This window comes from Lampetra planeri, chromosome 5, assembly GCF_965212315.1.
Source record: "Lampetra planeri chromosome 5, kcLamPlan1.2.h2, whole genome shotgun sequence".
Lineage (NCBI taxonomy): Eukaryota > Metazoa > Chordata > Hyperoartia > Petromyzontiformes > Petromyzontidae > Lampetra > Lampetra planeri.
In genome coordinates, this window is record NC_136111.1 from 6,202,212 (window position 1) to 6,221,447 (window position 19,236).

The following is a 19,236-nucleotide window of genomic DNA, read 5'->3' on the forward strand; positions in this document are numbered from 1 at the left end:
AAAACCGTAAGAACGATGCCCTATATCTATGAAAGCCTCGCTGAGACTCATGACAACATTTTCCTTGCATTGGAATCCTACCATGCACTACTGCGCGAAAACATTTACCCGTACAAGCTTCAATGCGATTCAAGACTCGCGTTTTTTGGGACGTTTGGCCAATTATGTCAATGAGCGTTTTCCATGTGGAAGGAAACTGCAGAAGCCAGGGAAAACCCACCACACATATGAGGAGGTAACGAATGCCCAGTGCTCCACATAGATGCGCATGGGAATCCTTTGCTGTAACATCATCTCCTGGCCACCTTGCGGCCCAGTTTGGCCGCTGTGTGTAGATGCTGCTCCTCGCCATGTGAATGTGGAAATTACATCGCTGGCCGAATGGCACCGATAGAAATAAGCGGCGGCCGGCGGCGGCTTAGAGACAACTGCCACTTGATGACTGCAGAGGCAACGGCGTTTGTCTTGTCGACGTTTCTGGCAATCCCTGTGTTTACCTCTCGTGGTACTAGGTCGTACAGCACTGGGCATGAGTGATGCTTCACAGCACAAGGGCATTCGCCGATGAAAGTCCACAACCCCCCACGGATGCTTCTCGGCTACCAACCTTTAGGATCTTTCAAGTCGGACGTAATCTACCCGTACAAAATCAGACTCGAGGGATCCGAAAAGTATAGGTTTCATTGCTTCATTTGATACGCGAAGGGGGCGGTTGGGTGCACCGCACGAGAGCGTGTTAGTCCTTGGCAACAAGGGACTTTAAACTGAATAATGGCGGCAAAGTTCAGTGTGTGTTTTAAGTAGGTTAGCAGGCGCAGCTATCGGAAGTAAAAAAAAACGGCAGATATTTTTAAAGCTGTACTGAGTCGTTTATTTATTTAAAAAATGCAACAAAACTGTGCATTGCACCTCAGATAAAACAGGCGTGGGTTTTTTTTGGCGGGGGAAGGGGGGGTTATGTTGCAAGGAGAGCTTTTTTCAAGGAAAGCTTAAAAGGCCTACGATGACTGTTCTTGCGGTAATTTTTTGTGTGCATTATTTTAGTTGGGGGAAATTTTCGAATGTGTTGGACGACGCCGGCAAACAGTGGCAGAATTTCGCTAACGAGTAACAACTTGAGGGTCCATTTAACAGCAGGCACCGCAGTTTGGTGAGTGAAATTTAAAATTATAGGCTAGACGTACTTTAGACGCCTTGGGCACATGATAAAAGATGCAACTAGAAGGGCTATTGTGGAGACGCTGCCTGGTTCGGAGTAAAAGGAGACCGAGAGTGAGATCAGGTTGGTGAGATGTTAACTACCTCGCCTGGTATACAGGATGTGGGTTCGATCCCGACCTTGACGTCTTTTTTTATTTGGAGTTTGTGCATGTCTGTCACTCCCTGTGGTCGTGTGGGGTTTTCTCCGGTTTCTCCGGTTTTTCTCTCCACATTTAGAAGCAACGTGCCTTTAGAGTATTTGGCAGCTATACATTTACACAGGATAAGTCACTTCGTTGCTCTATCATTTGCGGTCAGGTCGCTTCTTAAAAAGAGTTGTATGGTTCAGTGAGCCTTTCCTGGTAATTGATTTTTATAGAGATGGAAGGATTGGTGGAACGACACGTTGAAGGTAGTGGATGTGACTAGAGAGGAGGCACAGCATAGGAGCACGTGGATAAATAAAATCCCGAGCACCCAGTAAACAACATGCAACGTTGGGCTAACATTGGCATGCGGTTGAAATTGTTGGACCAACGTTGGCCCAACCTTCCATGCTTTCTGCGACAGCCAACCACGTGTCATAGTGGGACTACAGTACTGGCAGGGGTAAAGAATCAAACCGTCAGCAGCATGAAAACTGGCTCAGTGGCAAGCGCACTGACCATTCTGGTAGCTTCTCAGTGGTGTCGCCAATAATATCGGTTTAACACCAGCACGGCAAACCGCTTCATTGTGCGGGAGGCTGTTTATTTTGGATGGAAAGCGGTGAGCAGGATGACGCTTAGGGCAAATGGCACACATTGTGTGTCTCATGGATGTGTAGGAGAGATGGGACAATTGACCTGCTGTCCACTTTGGGCCTTAAACACTCTTGACTAATATCTCACACAATGGGTGGGAAGGTCCCTGATCTGTAAACATGAAGCCACTGGCGAGCAAATTCCTCTTAAGCCCAGACGAGTGTGCACAATTTACACTTTTTATCTCACTTGTTAAAGGTCAAAATTATACTAAGGCGGTGGATTTTTCTCCGGGTCCTCTGGTTTTTTTCCATCTATATTTAGAAGCATACCTTTAGAGTATTTAGCTGATATGAATTTCCACATGGTAAGCCACTTCGTTGATATATCATTTGTGGCCAGGTCGCTTCTCAAAAAAGGGGCAAAAGAACTCAGTGGGCCTTACCTGGTAAAATAAAATACAAAGTTAAGGAGTTAGTATAAACATCTTTACTACCTTTCAAAAGATTCTGACGTGATATATGTTTTGTTCCATGAGCCCATCCTCAAAACGATGAATTCTGATATATTTTTTCTCTCCCCCCATTAGACCCTCAGGGCTGCCCCACCCAAAAACACAAAGGGTCCCTTTTAAGTACAGTATAAGAAAATAAATCGGCGCAGTGCAACTTTTTTTTTTGCTGGAAACTTTTGAACGAGATTTTTTGGTTATGGAACTTTTTGACAGCTCAACCTTGTTTCTGTCCTTCTGTGCCCATGGTATCCAGCTGTAGAGGTGGGGGAGGTGTGGGTAACAATGACAGAGACCTTGACTCTCACAAGTGGAAGCCGTGAGTTCAGATTGCATTTGAGGGTCGACTCAGCCCATCATCCCTACGGGGGGTTGATAAATGGTGTGGGAAGTAAACATTGGGCGTGGGGAAGTCAACAGCGATTGTCAAATGATGGAATGAACTACACAACATGCATTTGAGCGGGTCACATTTTAAGTGTTGTGTTTAAACATAAACACTTTAATTATATATGGCAATAATGCCATCAACTCAAGCAATATTTACTGAGTCTCAAGACTCTTTTTCAGGAGGGTCCTGCATCTGGATGTTTAGCTACTACCGAGTTCACAGAGAGGCGATAACACTCAGCACTGTCATCTCTTGGCCACATTGTAGCCCCATGCCAACAATGCCTGGCAAGCCGTGGTGGTCACCCATCAAAGCACTCATCAGATCCAAGCCTGCTTGGCTTCCAAAAATCCACAGAGGCCCAGACACATTCAAGAATTGTTTGGTCATTGGAAAAGCACCGACATTTTTTTTAACAGAATCGTTTTGTGCAAACAGATTGCACTAATCTGTTTCACGAAGATCATATACAAAATAACGATCCACAAGGGACACTCAAAGTTGATAAATCTCTGCCCCAGACAAACGGAAGTGATTATGAGAGCTACTGCCTCTCTAGGACCTCGCAGTGACAGGAGGGTGGACGGGAGGGGGGTCGTAAAGTCCGAGGCCTCACACACTAAGCAACAACGGAACGCACTGTAATATTTTCTGCATAGTAAATCTTAAAGTGAAATGCTCTTAGTTCATTATGTTTCCGAGGCTGCAAATTCACGTCTGTCTTTGCACCTCAATGCATGTTTGCGGCACCTATCATTTAATTGTCACTCCAAGATGTCATTTTCCATAAACTAATAATTTACTGTGCAATGCATGGAAATCACTGAGAAAGGTCTGGTGAGAATGGGTTTTTATTTACAAATTCTGGATTTTCTCTGATTTAGCTCCAGATTTCTGTTGACTTTTCAGATTTCTAAATTTTTAAGGTGACACACAAATAAGACGACTTCAAAGTCATGTTTAAAAATGTGGCAGTTAAACTCCGGATATGAAATGTGTTAATCCATTAAAAATAAACGAGAGTGCTTTAAACTGCACACTCCCCATACCTTTTAATTTCTGTTCTTTGCGTCTTTGGGTAAAGTCACGTAGATAGGTTCAAAGAAAATAACAAAAAACAAGGCACTTATAAATAGTTTGCGTTTGGAAGCTAACCCCCCTTTTCCTGAAGACGACCGCTTGTGTTGCGACCGAAACGTCGTAGTTTTTTCTTTTTTTCTTTGAACCTATCTACGTGGCTTTACCGAAAGACCTCAAGAATATGAATTCCTGCAGTCACGAAAGCTTTAAGTCAATATTTTTATTTCTGTTGTAAATAAACCTTACTTTTAAAAAAATTATAATAAAAAATTCGAGCGTTAAATGGGAGGGAGGTCATAAGACATCTGGACCACCATGTCCAAAGCGCCAGGGGTACATCAGAGAAAAGTTTAGCTTTTTAATTACATCAGTCACAATGTGTTTAAATACGTACTGTGTGTGTGTGGTACTGTGTAAATACAGTCCTGGTATGTATACAGAGCACCGCATAATATTTACGGACATTTATAAAACGTCACATTTTGCTAAAGTGCCTTCACATTTGGCGCAGTGCTTGCGAATCCCTTTCTGTAGGAATAACAGGCACACCTTACCACGTGCCTGAATGCTTAACTAAACAAAACATTTAACACGTCGCTTTTCTTACATATATATATAGCCAGGCTAGTACAGTCATTCGCGAAATGTGTGTCAAGGGCTGTTCGGATGGTCTTAGGGCAATTCAGGGTTTTTTAAAAACTTGAATTCGTCTCGACTTTACCCTTCGTGTACTTTGCACTCCCATCACGTTATCTGTGACAAAGAGTTTTACAGCTCATTGGATTCCTCCAGTGTGAATTAAAATTCTGATTCCTTAGACGTTTCACCTGCGATTTGCGGCGGCGGGCACACGCGCGACTCGACTCTGAGGGAGGGGGCGGCGTGGTTGCGTTGGGGGGGGGGGTCATTCGCAGGAGGAATGTGGTTAATTGTTACCCGGGGCGACGGAACGCGCGGGTGTGTGCGACCTACAAGACTGGTCAGGCTGGAAGAGCAACCAACCAAAGGTCTTTGATAAAGATCAATGGCAGAGACCCCCCCGCCCCTTACCATCAGCAGCCCAGCATGGGGCGAGCAATGAGGAAATGACATTCTTTGCAAGACGAATCATATATATATTTTTAAAAATACCTGGCCCACGCGCTGTGCTGCTCAGTATGAGTGAAATACCTCGAGCAAAATGATGCGTGTGTGTGTGTGGGAGGGGGGGTGTTCAATTTTGATCACCCATCGTCAGATTAGGGATTTTCCAAACGACGGCGCAGATATTAATCACTTGTCTCCATATCCTCTTGACATTCTCGAAAGCTGTCATCATCACCGACACTATCACCATTGCGAAATGTGTTTTACCTGCCTAGGTAATTTACATTTTGGGAAATAACTCCCACGTGACGTTGGGAAACGTATTTCCCAGAATATTTAAGGAACTGCAAAGTATCAGTTATGAAATCATCACTTTTATTATTTGGTTGTGTCGACAGTAAGTTCCTTCTGCTGGGCTCTCTGCGTGTGACTTTGCACACGACCAGGTGATGCCAACCTTAATGAATTTTCAAACAAGCATGATATCAGCATCTTGACCAAGTCTCAACGCGACTCCACCAATGCCTAAACGAACATTTAAACACGAAATCACATTAACTTGAGTACAACACTGACATATACAGTACACAGTCATATATCACATACCCACCCGGATTAATTTCAATAATCCCCTTTACTATATTTAAACACACTCAAGGCACTACTTATAATGCCCGTCAATTCTTTCGCACACTTGAGAAGGTTGTTAGAACACATACGAGCATTATAAGCTGTGTTCTAACAACCGACTCAAATGTGCGAAGGCTTTCATCAAGCAGTGGATTGGCGAACATTATTAGCTGGTCAGTGATGAGGGTTGGTGAAGGGGATGAGGGCCCAGGACCGGTTTCAGATATCGCGCTTGTCACCAATGTTAGCCGTGGCTGGAAACTCAGTTCGATGGGGTTCAGAGGAAAAGTGCGATTTTGGTTTCTCGACAAATAATTGATCAATGCTGCGTTGGCGGTGGCGCACAATTAACAACAACAACAACAAGAAGAAACTCTAACACACTCATCGGCCACACTCGTCCCCTTAAAAGAAACGAACATATAATCGGAGACGTTTTGGGCCAAGTGTTTGAACCTACTTGACAGCATGCACGCGCAACACCAAAGGTAACACCTTCGCAGATATGTACATCAGATATGAAAACTATTGATAACAAAGACGGAAGCTACGTGACAAGACACATTCTTCTGACAGGCGCGAACTCGAGGATGGATTGTCACTGCATTGCCCGTTTCCCTTCGTAAGCGTCACAATGAATCGACACGATAGGGGCCCTTTCAGACGCACTCCGCTGCTGTACCACCACAGACCCGTCGCCCTCTGTGCCTTGACGAACCGTTATTTTGGCTGTCAAAACTACGGTTAGTAGCAGTAAAAATAATTTACACTCTTGATTTGAGGCTTTCGTGACTGCAGGAATCCATACGCTTTGGTTCTTTCGGTAAAGTCACGTAGGAAAAAAAAAGATATTTTTTTACATTTTATTTTAAAGTCACGTAGGTAGAAAAATAAAATATAAAATAATATTTTTTAATTATTTTATTTTTCTACCTACGTGACTATAATATTTTTTTATTATTTTTTTTATTTATTTTTCTACCTACGTGACTTTACCAAAAGAACCAAAGAGTAATAATGAACACTTATAAAGCGCGTTTCACCCAGACACTGCAAGGCGCCGCACAGAGGCTTCGTTGACCAGAGTTCCTCTTTAAAAAAAAAATGCATAGTTGCCCTCGTGACCTTCGGGCCCGAATCGCCGACCTCTCCCCCCTTAAATCAGCGTAAAGCGTCCACATAAACGACGCCGCTGCAGTCGTAAAAAGCCGAAACGCAACGTTCTGCGTAACACTCGGTACCACCTTGCCAATGGAGACATCGCACTGAATGCACCGGATCTCGTGAGATCCCAGAAGCCAAGGAGGTTTGAGGTTTTTTTTAGTTTTTAACTTGGATTGGAGACTGACTGTCTGGGCAATACCGGGTGTTGTCGGCTTTGGTCTGCACAAATGGCTAGGGGATGGCAGTACTCCCCTTTTGTGTTTAGTCGCTTTTCTCTGGGCACTCCGGTTTCCTCAGAGATGATGATGCCAAACACTCGTGAGTGAGATTGGTCAAAACCATCCCAGATGCAGGACCCTACTTGAAAAGAAAACAAAGTCTTGAGAATGAGTGAGGATGTCCGGAGTAAATAACAAAAATGTTCGCGAGTAAACTCTCCACGTTTAAAAATGTCAGTGACTTCCGTTCTCAGAATGCATGTTGGGCAGGTCATTCCCTCCCTTGACACCCACTGTTTACGTCCCATAACATTTATCACCTCCCCATAGGGATGATGGGCTGAGTCGAGCATCGCCTGCAATTTGAGACTTCCTTGGCTAAATAAATTGCATTATGGCCACGAAGAGATATCAACAGTGATTGTGAATAAAGAAAGCTGAATTTCCACTATTGACTCACTTTCCCGTAACAATGCTGAGCACGTACATGTACATATGTACGGCACTTTTATCTATCCCCTGCTGGATGGGGGTCACTACACACCATCCACATCATGGAGATTATAACAACCTCTCCTATAGCATGCTGTTACCCTTCTTCCAGCACAGTCCGGCCTCAAGCCCGCTTCGCTTGCAAAATCCGTTCGAGACCGGGTGCGCATTCCGAGTCGATTTGGTCATAGGCGATGCCGAATGTGGGCGGTGGGCACTGCAAAGTCATATTCTGTACGATCCGCTGTGCGCACACAGAGAGAACGGGCTTTCACACTCCTCCACAACCTTGGATTAGGACACACATGACCGCACCGAAACACAGAGCCACGCTGCCAAGAGCACCACACCCTTGGCCCTGAGATGTGAGCGTGGCCCTCCCCACTCACCCCACCCGCCACAGCGTGGCCCTGAGTGAGGGGGGTGGGGTTGGAGAGGCATGGCCTTGCAGGTGAACCTGCTGCTTCATCCTGAGCTGAGAGGGACGCGGCATTCCTCGCGCGTTTGAGCCGTCGCAGGAGAACTTCTGGCGATCCGCGTGCGCTCGCGGAGCGCAGAGGGCTCCGTCGTGTTTTACCCTCGGTTCAGAAGCAACGGACTCCAGCTCGCTCGCGTTGTCTGCATACCACGTGCGACGACTACTGACTACTACTGTACTACGCCGATTTGAACTCGGGGAAGCCTCGCTAAGTCTCGAGAAATCGTTTGTGCAGGACGGCCCTGCTGCCAGATAGCAATCGCTGGTGATTTGCGGTGGCATCAACGACTTTGAGCACGTGATGACATCTTGATCCTGCTTCTTTGGGTTGTGACGTTTGGCGGTTGGCCAGCCTTGGTTCCAGCACGCCTGACTGCTGATGAGACACATCTGGTCGAGTTTGCTTGCAGTGAATAAATGCTGCTGATATTATGCGATCCCAGAAGGCCGTGTGACTGAAAGGATGTGTAAAAAAATGTATGCGGAGAGATGAATTACGTAAAGGAGACGTATTGCCTGCATGTGTATTTTGTTCACTGCGACGTTTGGCTAATTCCATAAACTAGGATTTTGCTTTTGGGAGTGAAATCATCACATGGAGAAAACCGACCACGCATATGATGGGGGTAAGATGTAAAGGTGTGCACAGATGCATTTAACAATCCACAGCTGTCTTGTCATCTATAAAACAACTATAAACTATTTTTATTTTAGCAGGTAAGGCCCACTGAACTATACAGCTCTTTTCAGAAGCGACCTGGCCACAAATGATAGCTCAACGAAGTGGCTTATCATGTGTACATTGATAGCAGACAAATTGATTTTAAATGTGGAGGGAAAACCGGAAACCCCGGAAAAAATCCACACGACCACAGGGAGAGAAAGACATACAATCTCCAAATATACAGCAGGCGTCAGGGTCGAGGATCGAACTCACGACCTTCTTGCACACCAGGCGAGGTAGTTAACATCTCGCCACCGTGGCACCCCCATCTCTCGGGACACCTCGCGGCACAAGTGCACGGCACCCGGTGGTGGGCGAGATCGGGCAAAGGTGCGGTGGGAGCTGGAGCGTGGATTGATGGGAGAGACGTGGAGCGGGTTCGGTGTGCATATGAGCAAAATTAAGCTTAACTTTAAGCACGGAGATAAGCCTTTTCTCATGAGCATTCAATCCTCAGAGGGGGTTGAGGGGGGGGGCTTAACTTATCAGCACTGTTTGTGTTTAGGAATGCATTGTTTTATTCCCTTTGTGATCATTATCACATTCATCGTTTTACTTGTTTAGAAACGTTTAAGCCCGAAAGGTGCAGTTTTCGGAGGCAAAGTCAATCTTCATAAACCACTTCCAAAAAGTTAGTTTTTTTAAGTTCCCGAGACCCCTTTCGCTCATTGTCCCTGTTTCCTGGGCTCACATCCTGAAAATCCTTAAAAAATATTCTCAAAAATAGCACCGCCGCATTGTGAAATTCACACAAATTTAAAATACCCCCCCCCTCCTGCCTCCTTCCAGAAAAAAAAATGTCCGTAAACATCGTGTATAAGACAAGGACAATATTCTTGAGTCTTTACCGAAAGACCCAAGCATATTAACTCCTGCAGTCACGAAAGCTTTAAGTCAAGATTTACACCAACAATATTATACTCATGCTCACCGGAAGATACTCGTACACACACTGGCAAATGCTGGGTAGTAAACAGATTTATTCGTGCAATCCTTGCTCGTTTTTGCATAGAGTATTTTAGGCGCTATATTTATGTGCACACATCGTAAATGCATTAATTCTTTATTTAATCCGGTGAGCTCCCAAGAGACCGGGCAACAGTCGTACGAATTGACAAGAGTGGAACCCGGCTCACCGAAAACGACAAAAAGGCAAATCAAAATGTGGCAACGGCAAATGAAACAAATAGAAATCAGCACAAAAACAACTGCGTCACGTGAGAGAACGTGTAGCGAAGCTTCAGTTTTATTCAGTTCGGTATTGTAGGTTCTCGTTCTAAAACCGTCACGAACAGCGCGGTCAATGCTTAGTTTACCAAACTGTGAACAAGTAACTCTTTGGACTCTTCTGATAAAAAAAGGTGGTAAACATACTTGTGTCTGTTAATACAAGTTAGTTTCATTCCACATTAACATTCAATCGTTATTTTCCCTTCCAAAAGTCAAGCCCACGGCAGATTTTGTTTAAGCATTAAAGACCACTGGACCGGTGACGACCTTCGTGGTTCTCATCAGCTGTCACGTCTGCGTGGCGTTCACATTCAGGCGAGGGAGTGAACTGACTTTGCAACACGCATTGAGCAAGGCACATGGAGACGTCACAACAAACCGGTGGCTGTGTTTGAACGAGATAGCTCCTCAAATAGATTGTGCACACAGCACTGCCGAAGTGCGAACGCAGTGGAATGGCATTCTGCTGTGGATCATTCACATTCTTCTCATAGACATGTAATATTAAAACAATTCTCGTATGCATGCAGTGCCAAGCAATCACTATTTGGAAACTTTTTTTTAAAAAACTAACATTTTTTATGGACCTATCATAAACACACGTCACTCGAGCGCACACTCGTGATTTATAACACCGCAGCCAAGCAGACGACATGCAGCAGTACCGTGCACACACACACACTCACACACGTAGAGTTGCTGCAGGTTACCGGCAGAGTTGAGCGGACTTTTATTCCAGGAGGAAGCCACAAGCACTGGTGTGAGTTGAAGCCTTGGCTTCCAAGCTGCCGTGACGAAAACAAATCTGGCTTCTGATGTAGTTCCTCACTCAGCTGCTTCCCTTGCGCTCTCCCCTCTCTCTCGCTCCGTGTGTGTCTCTCTCGCCCCTCCGCAACAGTCGTGTGAAAACTCCCAGCAGAAACACACACAAGCGTGCGAGTTGCATAAGTCTCTGCTGACCCGCCCTGCTCCCCCCCCCTCCCACACACCAAGCACACGCCCATCGTGGGCTGCACGTTGCGTCCCAGATTGGCCGAGAGGCAAAGCCGACGAAGTGAACCGAGGTTGAGTCTCCCCTCCCTCGGCACAGCTGTCAGTCCATCAGTCTCTGTGCGCGGGCGGGGGGGGGCCCTGGGCTCGCCGATTGATCCACGGCAAGGCCACGAGTTGAAAACGCCCCGACAGTAGCACGGCGCGGACGGCGCTGGGGCACTTTGCAGTCTCGGCTCTTGGACGGTCACCTATTGAACCATTTCAATAATGATAATAATGATATCTCCTTCCGTGGAGGAAGGAGGAGGAGGGGGGGATTTCCCCAATCATGCCCGGCCCCTGTTCTTTTTTTCTCGGCTGTAAATCAGTGACGGCAGTGGAGGTTATTGGGTTGCGATTGTTACTCATACGCGAGCATGACTAAGAACTCCGGTGGATTACTGCGCTGTTTGTTTTATTGCTGTGGCGGATGTACTGCGTAGTTCTCCGATGCGTTTTCGATTTGCGCCGCGCTTAGTTCAGCCCCGGGATGTCCGACGTTTTGGGCCGCGTGCTGGGGGCTTCTTCAGAAACAGAATGTTCCCGAACGTTTCCCGCACGTCCTGTGAGCTTTTTCAGACACGAAGCGTTCCTGAATGTTCCCGAAGAAACGCCCAGGACGTGGAGCGAAACGTCGGACATCATGTCGATGGATATACGGTGCAATTCAAGAGCACGCAGGAGAGATGAACAGCAGTGCGTAGCACTTGCCTGTCTGTGTCTTTGCACACAGTCGAGGTGTCAACAGAGACACGTCTCGCTCCTCTGATCCCCATGTCAACCTCCAAGTGAACTTAGTCGTCCAGGGCATAACGTTGGGAGGTACTCGGGAGGTCACAACATTTGACGCGTACTGTATTCCACAGCAAGGACAGCTGCCCTCAACAATCGTACACACGCTGCCAATTGGGCACCAAGTGAAGAAAGACCCGCACTGCAACGGCTCTAAACCGAGTAGTTTATGATCCAGCTGAAACGTTAAACGTCAACGCGTCTCTCTGCTCGAACGAGTGCTCATCTCTGTAGTTTCCGAGCCAGTGGTGGAAATTGTTACTCGTTCCATTGGCGGCAGAGGGATGATGGCCTTCGTCGACGCAGCTCCGAATATCATGAATCTGGCAAGTGACAATCAAACACGAAATTAAATGTGTCAAGAGGCCACCTTGGCCGGTGTTGCTGATGCCAGCGCATCTCGCCACAGCATCCTCCTGAGACATTCCACGCGGTGGACCGCAGTGGCTCGGGGCCATCTGCTTGGTCACCAAGTTCTGGGTGCACCCCATTGCCTTTCTCGGTGACCTGTCCTCCAACATCACTCGTGGACTAGAGCAGCAAATGCGTTCTTGAAGATGCTTCAACTCAATTAAAAGGGAGAGAGAATGTAAGCATGTGTGCAAGAAGTGAAACAAAACAGATCCAGTTGCGTTTAGATGTTGTATACATGCAAATGTTATGTTGTTGTACGGACGAGATAACTTTTACCAATGACAGAATTATCGATCAAGAGACACTTCCGATGTCATGATCATCATTGGCTATGATCTACCCGGCTGGGTCGGCACTGTCACACAGAGCAATCGATTTGTGATCGTAAGCATGCAAGTTTGAATGTCGTGATTTAATTTAGTTGAAACGTCGTGATTTAATTTAGTTGTTTTCATTTATTTTATTTTATTGATTGTTTGACCTACGTGACTTTACCGATAAAACCAAAGAGTAAGTTTGAATGGTCAACCCACTCCATCATCCTCCCAGGGTCGATAAAATTGCTATCACTTTGCGAAACGTCCACCATGGCCATCGTGCAGGGGGGAACTGACCTCCTGCGATGAAATGTGAAATTTCCACTGCCATCTTAGGGTCACCAATGAGAGATGCGCCACTCCAATGCTCGTTTGAGCACGGACGAGACTCTTTGGCTACAGAAGTGTGATGAGCTCATTGACATGCGAATTAAGAACATGTGCTGGCTGGGTCAGAGGAGGAGATGTGGGGCCATAAAGATGGGGATCTATCTCGAACTACGCTAAACACTACAGAAGACAAATTTATTATTCTCAAGACGCAATAAAATAAAATAAAAAGTTCCCATTTGTTCCGTAGAGCTGGGCAGATGCAGTTCGTCATAGGGGCGGTGGAAAGAAGGAAGGTGACGAGCCTAGACTTTTATTTTGTGTGTTTAGTTTGTTCCCCTTTGCCAGCACCTCCGGTTAGCACGGTTGGCTACGTCGATTGGCTACGTGAGGTGCGAAAGAAGTTTAACATAAAACAAAGTTTGTTTTATTCAATCGAGTAAGGCCCACTGAGCTGTGTAGATCGTTTTTCGGTAAGCGAGCTGGCCACACAAATGATAGCACAACGAAGTTTCGTACCATCATGTGGACATTTAAAGCAGTCAAAAACTCTAAACGCATATATAAATGTGGAGGGGAAAACCCAACATATATACAACATTCCTAGCACGGATGGGCTCAGGGAAAGGAATTCCTGATTATGGGGGGTAGCAGACGAGAATGAGCGACCTCCCACTGAACGACAGAAGGCCTTGGTGGCTATCTGGAGGGGTGAGTGAGTGGAGGAGAGTCGAGTGAGATGAGCAAGGAGAGGGGAAGGGCGTGTGCAGAGTGGATCTTAAAGACACAATTCAGGCACTTTACTGAGCTGAAACTACAACTGAATAGACAGCGACAAGTCCGCTCAACTAAATCCGTCAGGCACAAATGGCAGGAGCAAGCATTCATTGCTATACTTTACCGATGAGCCCTAACACCGATGAAACCAGTAGGGTATATATTGTTGCATGTCCGCTTCCTTAATTAAATAAAACATCACAATCTCAGGTCTTCTGAGCTCAACTGTGGCCATCGCAAAGCGCAAGAGTTGTGATGTCATCTTAGTGCGCGCAGCGCGCTGGGATTCCCTTTGACACCTTGCCGTTCATCGACACCGCGTCGCGTGTATGTATTACTAGCTTCGCCTGGGACTTGGATTCACCACGCCCGGCCGCCTTTGTCTCCCCAGTGGTGATGTTCACACACTACACGAGTTACTCGTTTGAGGCAGAGTCGACCTGGGGGAGGGCCCAGGACTGGTTAAAATAATCGTCACCGGTGATGGCCGTGAGCGGGAATCGAACTTGGGTCGCCGGGTTCGTAGCGCAGCGCGCTAACCACTACACTACAATGCCTTACGCTTCCACATGCGCGGGTCACATAACAGATTTGACGTCACAGCACACTTGCCGTGCAAAAAAATCTCTGCATTATTGAGCTCCCCCCTCCAAAAAAAGTGTATTTGTATAATTTTCGCATGGTGTACAGTCTGGAAAGTACCCACATGGCAAATTTCAAGTTTGTTGCATGTCGTGAAGTACGCTAAACATTTTGAACAGACACACATAATCACAACTTTGCCTTTTATATATATGGAGAATGGAGATATATCACCGTCATTGTTACCGTATCGTCTCCCCTGTGTGGATGGAGCGCCACCCGAAATGAAATGCCCTCCGTGGGTGGGCAGGAGCAGGTGATTGTGGGACAATTTACTCATCTCGTTAAAACGTCCACCAATTGCGGAGTTAATATTAACGGGGAGCGACAAACGGCCAGTCGTGCTGACTCAGGATTCCAAACACAGTGGACATTCATTTACATAAATGCTTCTCCAGCTGAGTCACAACGACGGCTACAACCGCAGCTGGGTTTTTTTTGTTCTTTCTGAAATAAGAACAATCTGTCGGGGAATTACTTTTCTGGGAAAAATTCATCAACAGACGCAAAGCACCACCGCCCCTCCCGCTGGGCAGTGAACAACGTTAAGTTATAAAGACTGAAAGAACCGAGAAGAGGAGTTATAAAGACTGGCTTTAGTAAAATAACAACTACGTAGCACCGCAGAGCACTTGATTCGAATGCGCAAACTACTCAATTAACCCACCTGACCTGAGGCATGTTCTCACTCACACTGCAGCGCAAACCTTCGATATCTCACTGAAAGCAGCAACTTGGATCTTCCCATGAGCTCTAAAAGAGTCTTCGTACTACTTAGGGACACAATTTGTTTTCTACAGTAGTACTTTGCCATAATTAATGTTTTGCTTTCTAATATATACGTGTAGAGTCAATGTTTCTCCCTGCTCAAGCGAGCAATGGTGGAGCACTCAACTCTGCTGATGGCACTGAATCAGGGGGAACGAATTCCACATTACTCTGGCAGAGACCAGTCTGTCCGTGCGATGACAACGTGCGGCATCCCACAAAGTGTTACTACTGTACTCAATTTTATCGACCCCCAGAGGGTCGACCCCCAACAGGAAGTCTAACTCATACCCATCAGACCCACAGTCCAGCTCTCCCACCACATTGCCACCTCGTGGGATATTAAAAAGCATTATTTTATTTATTACATGACTGTATCGGGTGGAGCATCGGCACAGTTTGGTTCGCATATGTCACTGTGTTCCCAGCCACCTGTGTTCAATCGCTGGAGCTTGCCTGGCGTCAAGTGCCAAGCTATATCTCAACTGACCCTAGCATCATCCCTCTTTTAGAGGTGGCACAGATATTCATTTTGCGATATGCGCAATCAACTCCGGAACGGCATCCTGTTCGTGAGCAAATGATTCACGACACCCCCCCCCCCGATGCGTCTCGTCCCTGCCACCCCTTTCATTTGTGCTGGACGCAACGCCGAAGCGCCTCAAATTGTATGTTGTTTTTTTTAACAAGAGAGCCACGCAGCATGGCTATGGGTGTTTCTCCGGCTACTCTAAGGACGTTTTGATAAGTTGCTTTTAGAATAGGGTTTCCCCTTTTATCTGGCAACAAAACAGATGTTAAGTTGTTAAAACACCAAACTGTAACCTTTTACAAGGAATCATGTCTGCATTAACCACAATGCTTGTGGTCAGAATGCAAACAAAAAACACTGACAATATATGCATTGTCTTTGAAACTGATTGGTCCACACCAGAGACAGCTTTCTTTTGAGCCTCGTCTCAAGCGGTGTTAGACCAGAGGACGCGTTCGGTTGTAATGCTTTTGGCGTCCTCTGGTCTAACACCGTCGCGACTTTGTAAAATAAAATAAATAAAAAACGTTCTGGCACTTTTAATTTCTGCACATCACAACTTGCGCTCAAGAGCTTCCGTTTCATATATTTCATTTGCAGATACTGTGTTTTACAAATAAGATTTGGATACTGATATATATACGATGCCCTACTGGATAAATAAACCACATGGCTGTGGGAGAAAACTTCAAGTGCAAAAATATCACGGAAACGTGCGCAACAGAAAATGAAGTCTTTGTTCACAGAACTTGTGACATTTCCGTCAATTTAGGCATGCACCATGAGCCGTTTGTTCACAATGTCGGAAACGCCACAATGATTGGGCAGGGGGGGGGCAGCGAGGCACTCGTACGACGCGCTGGTTACATCCCGTAACCGTGGAGTGACCGAATGGGCAGGATCGGGTTAAAAAAAAAACTCCCGCAGAGAACTCGCCATCTGTTCCGTCAAGGTTTACTGCTTTGAGCAACGTGGGACAGAAGAGTGAAAGTGTGTGACCTTTTCGCAACAGCAGGGGGGAAAAAAAGACTAAATTATTTCGGTGAATCCGTGCCTTCGTATTTTCTCATAAAAAAACAATGATGTTGTGGCACTGTGGTCAGAGCATCTGACGACTTACAATCAGAGAGCTCTGGGATGTGGCGGGGGAGGAGAAGGGGGGGGGTCGGCTCAGCCCATCATCACTCCACGGTCGATATATTAGAGCACCAATTTGTATTCGATCAGTGGCGTCTGCCGCATCCACGTGAGCAAAGCTCGTCACCAACGGCGAGGTGCGTCGTCGAACAGCGAAGGTCAGGGAGAGTTCGCCTCTTCGGACCACGTTGCCCCGGGTCGGACGCCCTCGGCCGATCGCCCCGGAGCCCCTGGCACCACCATCCCCCCCGCACTACCGCGCTGCTGGAGCCGACTCCGGGGGGGTGCGGACCTCAGTCGAGGTGGGTGCGCGCCGCTGTTGAGGGCCCACGTCAAACACCCGCGGTCCTGGACTTGTGCTCAGCGTGGACCGCTACTCTCCGGTCAGAGTGGGGGGCGGGGGGCGAGGGCGGCCGACGATGGAGGGGAAAATTTGTTAGCAAAGCGAGCGGTTGTCGGGTCGTGCCGCGGCGCTGTTCGGCGCGATGTTCGCCGCTTCACTCCGCGCGCTGGGAGGCTCCTTCGAGAACCGAATTAATTTGATGTACCGCGAAAACTCACGCAGTGGCGGTTGTCGTCCGCGGCGACGAAAAACATTTCTCGGCTCGTGGAATGTGGGGCTTTTCGATCCGTGGCTTTCGGGCAACCGGTGGAGATAAGCATCGGCCCCCGTTGCCCGTTGCTCGTTCGGGCAGGGAGACTCTTTGGATTTGAATACGATTGGGGAATGCAAAATGTTCGTTGGCTCCATGATGGAAGGGCAGTAGAACGGTTGATCACTTGGTTTGATGTCGGGTGACCGAGATGCTCCGAGGATAGCGGCACATGAGGTGGTGGGGACGCTGGTGTTTTCTGTGCATTTGTAGTTCCCAAGATCTGGCAAACAAAACAAAAACGCATTTCCAAGTGTGTCAGCGGTCTATGTACATGTGTTATTATAGAGGATTATGGGGTGATGATGTTGAAGCTCAGTACAGTGGTCATTATTTAGTGAGCTCACACTTCCCCGCCGTGTGAACTCTGGCGAACGTGGGATGTGATTATTCTAATTAACATTTGAGCAAATACAGCCCTCGTAAATGGTACGTTTCACTGGGGCAAACAAAAAGGAGTTTTTTTTTTTACATTTTGATCTTTTTTTACGGCAAACATTTAGTAACAGCATGACTCCTTGTCTGATTCGCTTTCTAAAATATATTGGTAATTTGGCAATGTAGGCTTGAAATCTCATTGAGCGATGATGGAAATACTGTTGTTTGTAGACCTCAAACAAGAGTGTGTGGTTAATTAAAACCACTAGGACCATCGCTAACCACCTTGATGAGAGTGTGCAAAATATATAATAGAATGGGCTCCCCTCCACCCCAACAGTAACTCTGTTCGGCCGTGGGCTGTTGCCATCGAAACTAACTGGGTAACTGGTTGCACGGGATTTTCCATGTAACAAATAAGAATTGAATTAAATGGAAACGGTGAAAGAAGTTCGGAATCGAGATACGATAAATAGCGACACCGAAATTTTGGTTTAACGGATACGGAAGACGGACACGGTTAATTTAAAATTGCTCTACCGTTGACATTTGTGCTGATATTAATGTAATTATTTTGTATAGTGAGAAGAGCATGAACGTGACTGCTGTTTTACGTTCCGTTGGTCAAAATGCAAAAAAAACACTGATAATATATGCATTGTCCTTGAAACTGATTGGTCCACACCAGAGACAGCTTTCTTTTGAGCCTCGTCTCAAACGGTGTTAGACCAGAGGACGCGTTCTACGAGTGTGAGTAAAAAGTCAAAATGCCCCCGTCTCAAATTTATATGGGGTAGCGGTCACCTCCATTGGCTCCATGTGACACGTGAAACGCACACAAAAGTTACCCCTGAAAGAAATAAAAGAAATATTCAAGTAACCAGACTACATTACTATGGAATTCAGGTGCAAGCTTTATCGCAGGAAGGTGCCCTAAATTCATTTTGATCGCCCTTCACATGTCTGGAGGTCAAACCAAATACGGCCCCATTTCCATTGGAACCAACACATCATTGGTGCCTATTTGCAAGCTTGTCACCGCACCATCAGTTTACTTTTGTAGTGACATAGAATGGTCACTACTGTGTCGGCCTGTACGAGGGCTGGGGGCCCCAAGGGGGTGCCTGGGGGGTCACGTGCTGGAGGGATCCGGACCTTCCCAGAGGTGGGGGAAGTGAGGCGTGTCCTGGGAAGGGAGGCGTGGCCTGAAGAGAGCCAGCCACGCCGGGGCGGAGCCAGCCACGCCGAACCAGATATAAGCGTGGTGTGAACGCAGAGCGAGGCTGTTGTACTGTACTCCAAAGTGAAGACCTCATCGGTCGTCAAGTCCCGAGTCGTCGTCCTGGGCCAGGCAGGCCGTTGCCTGCCTGGTCCAGTCTGTGTCGTGTTCCAGAGTGTTAGTGAGTTGAGGAAGGTGGTCACCACCTTATGTACAGTGTTATATTACTTACCGTTTAATAAATAGTGTTGCCTCCAAGCCGTGTGTGTGTGCACCTAATTCGGTCTTACTACACTTT

At 46.8% G+C, this 19,236-nt stretch overlaps 1 protein-coding gene across 1 annotated transcript in view; it reads right to left on the bottom strand.

The window, feature by feature from the left end:
• Positions 1-11,187, bottom strand: part of LOC144718739 (inactive rhomboid protein 1-like) — a 75,374-nt gene extending 64,187 nt beyond the window's left edge. Inside the window, exon 1 of the mRNA XM_078594236.1 lies at positions 10,658-11,187. The gene's annotated coding sequence lies outside the window, so the exon portion shown is untranslated. The remainder of the gene's footprint in view (positions 1-10,657) is intronic.
• Positions 11,188-19,236: the final 8,049 nt, after the last annotated feature.